The following is a 9,874-nucleotide window of genomic DNA, read 5'->3' on the forward strand; positions in this document are numbered from 1 at the left end:
AACACTTCTCAAATGAATTTAGGCAGAAAAGTGAACTAAATGTTGGATGGATAATGTAATGCTCACATCCTATTAAATTATAAAATGTGGATGTTCTTAATAGAATTATGATTTTTGTTCTTATGTTTTTCTCTTAAATTATTGTGGCAAGTAGGACACTAAGGGACTGGATCTAAGTTCTGCTTATACAACCAGTTTGTTGTGTGAACTTGGACAAGTCTTTTCATTTAACTTCGCTGGGTCTCAGAGCCCTCCTATTTAATCTGATAACAGCAGACATAGGCCCTAAAGTGTTTAGGGTGTGTTCATTGAGATGATCCATGTAAAATGACTTAGTTTAGTGCTTAACATGGCTTCCTTGGTAGCTCAGCTGGTAAAGAATTTGCCTGCAATGCAGGAGACCCCACTTTGATTCTTGGGTTGGGAAGATCCTCTAGAGAAGGGATAGGCTACCCACTCCAGTATTCTTGGGCTTCCCTGGTGGCTCAACTGATAAAGAATCCACCTGCAACGTGGGAGACCTGGGTTTGATCCCTGGGTTGGGAAGATCCTCTGGAGTAGGAAATGGCAACCCACTCCAGTATCCTTGCCTGGAGAATTCCCTTGGATGAGGAGCCTGGTGGGCTACAGTCCATGGGGTTGCAAACAGTTGGACACAACTGAGTGATTAAGCACAGCACAGCACAGCACAGCACAGTGCTTAGGATGTGGCAAACACTTAAGATAATGGTTGTTGTGATGATGAAGGTTGTTGCTATGACAGTTAATTTTATGGCCCTTTTCAATAGTTGCATTTCACTTCCTCCCACCCATTTTCACTTTAGGCTAGGGGTAAGATTATAAAGGATATGGCTTTCAACAGCAATGTCAACAAAGAAATCACTTTCAAGACTTCCCTGGTGGTCCAGTGGCTAAGACTCTGAGCTCCCAATGCAGGAGGTCCAGGTTCAATCCCTGGTCAGGGAGCTAGATCCCACGTGCTGCATTAATAAATTTAAAAATATGAAAAACAATTGACCTTGGCAGAAATTGCTTTCTAACAACTGAGCCTTAAAAATGTGGAAGAAGACAGGAGTAATTTCAATATCTAGAATTCTGTCCTAAAAAAGCAGCTTATGATGGCAGTCACAAAATTAAAAATCTATTCAGTATTAAGCTATAACTACTATAAGTTTCCCCCTTCATTTTCTGGTTATTTAAATGTGTTGTTTTTTTTAATTAGAAATCATTATTCTTTTCCCCCCAAATTATATTTTTTAAGTCTAGACCGTGATAGAATAAAGATATAGCATGTTTTATAAAGGCCTCATAGTAAGTTACTGATATCACTAAGTTTGACTCTAGAGGTAAAAATCATAAATTTCTTTATCATTCAAGTAGCTGTATTTTTAATTAAAAAAGCTGTTGCCAAAGATTAATAGACACATTAGTAGCTGAAACTCCAATCATCTGGCCACCTGATGTGAAGAACTGACTCATTGGAAAAGACCCTGATGCTGGGAAAGATTGAAGGCGGGAGGGGGAGGGGATGATAAAGGATGAGATGGTTGGATGACATCACCGACTTGATAGACATGAGTTTGAGTAAGCTCCAGGAGTTAGTGATGGACAGGGAATCCTGATGTGCTGCAGTCCATGGGGTCAAAAAAAGTCAGACATGACTGAGCGACTGAACTGAACTGAACAGACAGATTTATATTTATATAATAGTCGTATTTATTTGGGAAATTTATTTTAAATTTGATGCTGGGTTATCATCTCTTTTGACTTTTTGTGATTTTAAAAAGTGATGGAATTCCATTAATAAATGACTTTTTTTGGCCTCTATATAGACCCGATTTTAAATAATTGCTTGCATTTCTTGAAAAGAAAATAGACTATTCATAATGAAGACAATCTGCTGCCTATACATTGGCAATGCTGTTACCAACTTTGAAAACTAGATTTCAGTAAAAAAAAAAAAAAATTGTTCTAACTGAAAGCCAGAAGGTCACATCTTATAATCCTGGCCTCCAACTTCATTCTTTTCTTTTAAGGATTTTTTTTTTTTTTTATGTGGACCACTTTTTACGTCTTTATTGAATCTGGTCCAGTATTCATGTTCGGTAGCTTAATTGTGTCTGACTCTACAACCCGATGGACTGTACCCTGCTGGGCTCCTCTGTGAATGAGATTTTCCAGGCAAGAATAGTGGAGTGGGTTTCCATTTCCTCCTCCAGGGGATCTTCCTGACCCAGGGATCAAACCTGCGACTCCTGCGGCTTCTGCATTGCAGGTGAATTTTTTTTACCACTAGCGCCACCTGGGAAGCCCCTCTGTTCTATGTTTTGATTTTTTGGTTGCGAAGCATGTGAGATCCTAACTCCCCAACCATGGATCGAACCTACACCCACTTCTCTGGAAAGCGAAGTCTCAACCACTGGTCCACCAAGGAAGTCCCTCTTATTTCATTCTTATTAAGAAAGGCCAATAACTCTTGTCTATTGACTTAATGACTAAAGAATGAACTTAGGGATTTTAAAGGACAAGACTTGCATTGATTTCCTATGGCTGCTGTAAGAAATTACCACACAATTGGGTGGCTTAAGGCAACAGAAATGTACGCTCTCACAGTTATCAAGACTAGAAGTTCAAAATCAAGGTGTACACAGGGTCGTGCTTTCTCTAAAGCTTCTAGAGAAGAGTCCTTTATTGCCTCTTTCTGCTTCTGGTGGCCATATTATTATGGGTTCATCGGTGAAATATGAGAATTGATTAGATCTTAAATAGCAATTTATACTAACATAGAAATCCACTGGATCAGTGGGAGTAATGCTAAAGAGTGACCTCCCTGAGAGATTTTCTAGGTGAGCTATTATTTTAGTAGCTAAATTTAGTGCACTAAATTATTTAGTGATAGTTCAGAGGTATATGTGTTAAAATAAAACATGTTGGCATATAGAAATAATAAAACACATTGGCATATAAAGACAATAAACCACATTGGCATATAAGAAAACTCACATTGTATTAGACTTCCATTTTTTATACTAGCAGTGGTATTGACACGTACCAAGTGAAACTAGTTAAAAGAATAATGTTGTCTTAAAGCCCCTGTAGATATTCTTATATCTTTCACTATAGAAAAGAATCAGGAATAAAATATCCTTTCTCACATCCTAAAATGCTCATGAATTTTTGAATCAAGTGACTGATATCTATTTAAAAAGTGTTCAGTGCCAGAGAAACTCAATCCTGTTGAGATACCAAATATCTGGAATAATGTTCTTTTTAGATAACATAAAAAAGAATATAGTACAAACTAAGCGGATGGCTATCTGTCAGGTGGCCGCATGCTCTGTCCATCTAATAATTTTCTCTACAGGGAAAATGTTAAGGGTGATAGTACCTTTTTTAACTGCTTGTTTCTAGAATGTTAAACTCTACACTAACACACTTCACTTACATTGTTTGTACATATGCAAAACCATTAGAAGAATTTTCAGCTTTAGCACAATCTACGCCAATTTGTTTTTTCTCCTGAAATATCAAGATAACTGAGACAAAACTGGTATCTTGGGAAAGAGCCTAAATTATCTAAGTAATTCCTTTCCTTATCTGCTCCACAAACATAATTGTAATTTAAAACATTATTGAATAATTTAGCTTTCTTTTCATATATTTTAGCTTTAAGTCTGTCCATTTTGTGACAAAAAATGCTCTGTTTCATTTAAATTATATCCAGAATGGGATTGATTTGGCCAAATCGGTCTTATTCCTGGCTTTCTTATAGTTGGTTTCCTTTGAAGACATGTTTGGTGTGATGTCCTATTTCAGTTAACATAACTACCAGGTCACAAACCAAACTCAACTGAGAGTTGCAAACTTGTGGAAACACAAAACTTACAAGCCTCTGACAAAAGGAAAGAGGGTTTTAAAAGGAGTAGGCAAGGCATAAGTTATAATGAAGGCTGTGGGTAACTCTATAGGGTAAGTAGCCATTGACCTGTCCACCGAGTTACTGAAACCTCTCCCGGAGCTCCAGGAAGGAAAATAAAGTGTTAGTAGAAGTTTCCTGTAATCCTTCCTCATCATGACATAGGATCCCTTGGGAAATCGGCTGCTGTTTTGAGATTTCTCTACTAGTATGTGGAGTGGTAGTTATCGTCCCAGTGTCACACTGTAGGACCCTTAGCAAATAATCCAGCTCATTCTTACTCAGCTGCCATCTTCAATAGCAAGCCTTTTCAAGCTGCCAGACCTCTCCTATTTTCGCTTTACTTTAAAATGCTCTAGTTCAGCAGTCTATGTAAATGCTAAAATTTAACGTACTGAAGCTGGTTGTTCAAAAGCCCAAATAATTTATTAATTGCCTTAAGTGAAATCAAACAACGATCAGATTTAGTATTTCAGAGCTATTATGACAGCGTTTTAATTTTCAGCAGATTTTTGAAGTATAATATATATATACCACAAACTTCACCCTTAAATTAAAAAAAGTGTTGGTCAATTTGTAGAGGTATGCAGCCATCTCTATGATCACAATCCAACTTTAGACCATTTCTCTCACTCTGAGAAGTTCCCTCACTCCTGCCCTCAGCCCTAGGCAAACGTTGATCTGTTTTCTATGACTATAAATTTGCCTTTACTAAACATATTCGGCTTCCCAGGTGGTTCAGTGGTAAAGAGTCTGCCTGCCAATGCAGGAGTCTTGGGTTTGATCCCTGGGTTGGGAAGATTCCCCTGGAGAAGGAAATGGCAAACCATTCCAGTATTCTTGCCTGAGAAATCTCAAGGACAGAGGAACGTGGCGGGCTACAGTCCCTGAGACGGCAAAGGAGTTGGATACGACTTAGTGACTAAATAACAACAAAAGTACACACAGAGATATTTATTGCATCCATCTATATAGGACTTGACATTAGATCTAAAGACATTTACTTCCTTTGGAATTGATTATCCCATTCTCTTTCTCATTCACCTTTTGGGACTTTTCACTACTCATTAAGCAGCTCTATTAGAGAGGAGGGAAAGGAGAGGAGGGGAGGTGAAATTCAAACCACTCAATGTTATTTCAGTGTTGATAGCAAACTGTGCTTGTAAGCGGTATAGGAAAGACATTGAAGTTAATGGCCATACTAATTTTGTTGTTGTTGTTATTTGTGAAATTCACTTTAGAATGCTCTTTCTTGCATTGTTTAGACTCCCAAATAAAAATGAGCCTTTGTATTGGTTCTGTGTCAAGTGACAGAAGACCCATCATGGTTTAAGCAAAGGGAATTTATTGGTTGTTACACATGCAAAGTCCAAGGATACAGTGGGTTTTGCTAGTATGTATCCAAAGGGATGGGGCTTCCTAGGTGGCTCAGTGGTAAAGAATCTGCCTACCAATGCAGGAGACATAGGGGATACAGGTTTGATCCCTGAGTCAGGAAGATCTCCTGGGAGGGCATGGCAACCCACTCCAGTATTCTTGCCTGCAGTATTCCATGGACAGAGGAGCCTAGTGGGCTACAGTCCATGGGGGTCACAAAAGATTGGACACAACTCAGCATGCATACACATATCTAGACAGATAGGTGGTTCCTAGGTCTGCTTCTCTTTGACTGTATGATTAACCTCTTTTAGCTTCACAGGGTTATTATGAGGGTGATGTGAGAACACACACACACTCACACAGATGAGTACATCCTAAGTTTTCTATGATCATGATCTTTTGCTATTATTTATGAAATGGCAACCCTCTCCAGTATTCTTGCCTGGAGAATCCTGTGGATGGAAGACCCTGGTGGGCTGCCGTCTATGGGGTTGCACAGAATCAGACACGACTGAAGCGACTTAGCATAGTATGCATGCATTTTATCTTATGTTTATTGTATGCTCCAAGTTATGGTTCTTTTTCTTCCCCTTTCTCTAAGTAAAATATTTTACTTCTCTGACAATTTAGATGTATATCTTAACCTAAGGTTTCTAGAGAAATTAATCATTATAGTCTGCAATGTGAACTTTTACCAATTCTAAGCTAGAAATCCCAATCCTATGTGGTTGAGCAGATCCACTTAGCAGGAAAATTTCTGTAAACAAAATGATTGTAAATGCATTAAATGTAAATGCATTTAATTTACGCATTTTAATAAGCATGGACTAACACACCAATTTCAGGACAATTAAAATACTTAAGTTCTTAAATTTTTAACATAATTACAACTGTATTATTGTTATAATTTTGATGAAACTATTAGCCATGATATATAATTATAAATCACTTTTCTTCCATATGACATTTAAATAAGTGCAAAGTAAAGAATTACATTAAAAAAAATCTATATTTTATGCCTTTTAAAAGACTAAATTTCACTGGGACCATATCATGTTTTATATTCCATTTCATTTGGTAGTTTTATAGAAATGTAGGTTTATTTCCTCTTTGTAACAATTCCTTCTACGTTCATTATTAAGACTTTATAAGATTACAAACTTATTTCATCAACATTAGCCTCCAAAAAGTAATATTTGTATTTAAAAGGCAGTAAATAATTTGCACTAAGGTGTGAAGGACAAGTTGATTTACTCTCAGGAATTACCCACTTATTAAAAGCAAATGTAGTAAAAATTTGGAAGACTTTGATTTGAAGGGAAAGAATTACTTCATATCAGGAGGTCTGAGTGCTTGACATATGTCATCATGTTTAATTCTCATAATAAGGTTTCTAGGTATGTGTTATCATCTCCCTTTACAGACATAAAACTAATACTTAGAATGATTATCTGCCCAAGTTCACTCATTCAGAAGCAGGGAGAATTTGATGGAATTCAGGTTTTTCTGACTGATATTTCTCTATTGCTTAATTACCCCTTTCTGATAGAAATCTTTTTCAGTGGAGTAACTTCCAGATGCCTTGTCAGATGAAATGGTGTTCTCTGAGAAGGGGATTTTTGGGCAATCCTTCTTTTTATAATTATTTGAACTATTTCAGGGACATGGTTTGGTAGTTTTAATATCTGAAGATGCCTATATTAACTGCATAGATAGGCACATTGACTTACTAATTATGCTCATATTTTTACGAGTCTTGAAATTGAGATACTCCTGTTCCCATGGGTACCTCTGTTCCCAAGCGATGGACACAGAGCATGTGAACCTCATTCCTCCGGAACAGCATTAACTACACAAGCATTCATTGAAAAAATAAATATTATGATATAACTAAATAGAAACTTCTGTAATGTGACAAAAACATGATGAAGAATTAGACATGTTCTCATTGAAGTCAAGGACAAAAAATTATATCATCTCTACTATTATTCTTTATCATTCTAGAAGTCTTAGCCAAGGCAATTATACAAGAGAAAGAAATGGGTTAGTAAAATTGCATAAGAGAAGGACAATTTACAGTTGTTTTCAGGAGGAACTGAAAACAATTTCAGTTCACAATTGCTTTCAGATGATAAAATTACATACTTGGGTAATTGAAGAGAATCTATTGAAAAGCTACAGAAATAATGAGAGAATTAATAAATACGGCAGTTTGTAAATTGATTCATAAAATCAACAGTTTTCTTCATACAAGTAACAGTCTGCTAGAAAATAAAAAAGGGGAAAAAGTTCCATTTGTAATAATAACAACAACAAAGAAAGGAAATATGTTTTGAGCACTTACAGTTGCCATACACAGTTCTATGTGCTTTGAAGAGGTTTTCATTGAATTCTCACTACAACTCTCTGAAGCAGGTGCTATTATTATTTCTGCTTTATTAATACTCAGGAAAAAAGGAGGAACAAAGTGTTCATGTAACTTGCTCAAGATCTTATAAACTTGAGAACATTTAGGAAACAGCTACCCACTCTAGTATTCTTGCCTGGAGAATTCCATGGACAGAGAAGCCCAGCAGGCTACAGTCCCTGGGGTTGCAAAGAGTCGGACATGACGGAGAGACTTTCACACACACACATTTTTTATGAAACAAATTCATTTAATTCACTTTATCTTACATGCTATATGTTTGGATGTCACCAAATGTTCTATGACACACGTAAATGGCAAAATCATTTTTCCTGTTCTTCATATTAGTTTCCAATGTTTTGTTATTGTGAATATTCCTTAAATTATAATTTTTATTCACATACCATGATTAATATCCCTTGATATTAATTATTTATGTCAAATAAATGTCCTGAAATAGAATTTCTAGGTTAAATGGCATATGTATTTTAATCTTTTAAATAATACTTTTGAACATTTTTAGATTATTCTAATTTATGCATTCTCAGACAGTATTTGGGAGTAGTTGTTTCACTGATTTCTTGTCAAAATTGTGGAGAAATCCTGATATATATCTATAAATGATTACTAATGAGATTAAATTTTAGTCTATATGACTTGTTTGTGTGTGTGTGATTTCAGGCATCTGCTTAGAGGAAAGAAATTCTGTGTATATTTGGCTAAAATAGCTACCTGGACATAAAAACAAATCAGATCTGATCATGATCTGATTATGATCATCTGATCATCTGATCATAATCACTAAAGTAGGTATTCTTGCAATCTGTTTAAGGATAATGTCACAAATAGTATTTTAACTCTTAAGTAGTTGCTGTTAGTTAGGGAACCTACATTTGTAGATTCACCAAGCAGTCATACAAGAAGAAAAACCTGATAAGTCATCGCAAAATTTGGGTGGTTCCAAAAAGTTTTGGCTGATGGTAGAGGTTTTCAACCGTTTCCTGTATGTTTTTCTTATGATTTCTTTCCATAATAAACCTGATAATTTAAAACTCTCCCTTCACAGAGTTGGTTTCATTTCCAACAGTCAAGCTAAGACACAAACAGGTCGGAGTTACATAGTCAATTAAACCAAGGTGGGAGAGGGGGAGGGTGGGCACAGTGATAAATGAGCAGTCATTTCAATGTTTTCTTTCCAGAAGAAATCAGAGCCAGATTACACATTATCTCGCCCTGACTTTTAGCAAGATAGATAGCCACGCAAAATTTTCGAGTTCAAATAGTCTCCATCAAAAGGGTGAAAACCCTCATCTTCTGGCCGCAATGAACTTTCATCCTTTTAACTGAAGGGATCCGATTTCTTTTATTGAATAAGAAAGAATTTATTGAAATGACTCTCACGGGCTTAGGTCTTTAACAAAGGCAAACGGTGAAAGGAATTAACATCATGGCTTGATGCAGAGATTTTTAGAGATTGTCCAAAAAATGCTGTTTCAGATTCTGAAAGCAAAGCGATATTGTTCACTTGTCCTCAGTAGTTCCAGTTCCTGGTCAAAAATTCCGTTATTTTAGGTCTAGTCTTACATCTTCGCGTTACTATAATACATCGTTTGCCTTAAGGCTGAGGTAACAAGAAATTACATGAAAAGCATATACTGTTGGAAAAACAAACCCTTTTGATTGTATTTCAAGTTGGAAAATTACCCATTTATCTTTGTCGGTCGATACTTAGTACAAACTTCTTTGTTTTGAAAAGATTTTAATGTAGCACTTCATATATTACCGATAGAAATAAATTCGAAGAAATAAATTGACCAGAAAAGATGAGAAATATAGAATGAACGGATTTGCTCTTTTCTCATTAGGTGTATGAACTGTAAATGCACAAGTTGTAGGCTTTTGGAGTGGACCGACTGCAGAATCGGTGATACCAGGGGCTAAGTTATCTTCACTTAAGAGACAGTGAGAACATTATTGTCGCCAAAATTTCGGGTTCACACTGTGATAGTTCTCTAAAACCCCCAAAAGACCGCTCTGATAAATGACCCGGATGCTGCCAGACCAAATGATTTTTACCAAGGTGGATCCCCGCAATGTGGGCTCAGGACTGGATCACCTGCAGGGCAGATCGCGATTCGGTGACCTTCCCGGAACCCAGGGAGAAGGTTCCG

Source organism: Bison bison, unplaced genomic scaffold (assembly GCF_000754665.1).
Source record: "Bison bison bison isolate TAMUID 2011002044 unplaced genomic scaffold, Bison_UMD1.0 scf7180017864198, whole genome shotgun sequence".
NCBI classification, from domain to species: Eukaryota; Metazoa; Chordata; class Mammalia; order Artiodactyla; family Bovidae; genus Bison; species Bison bison.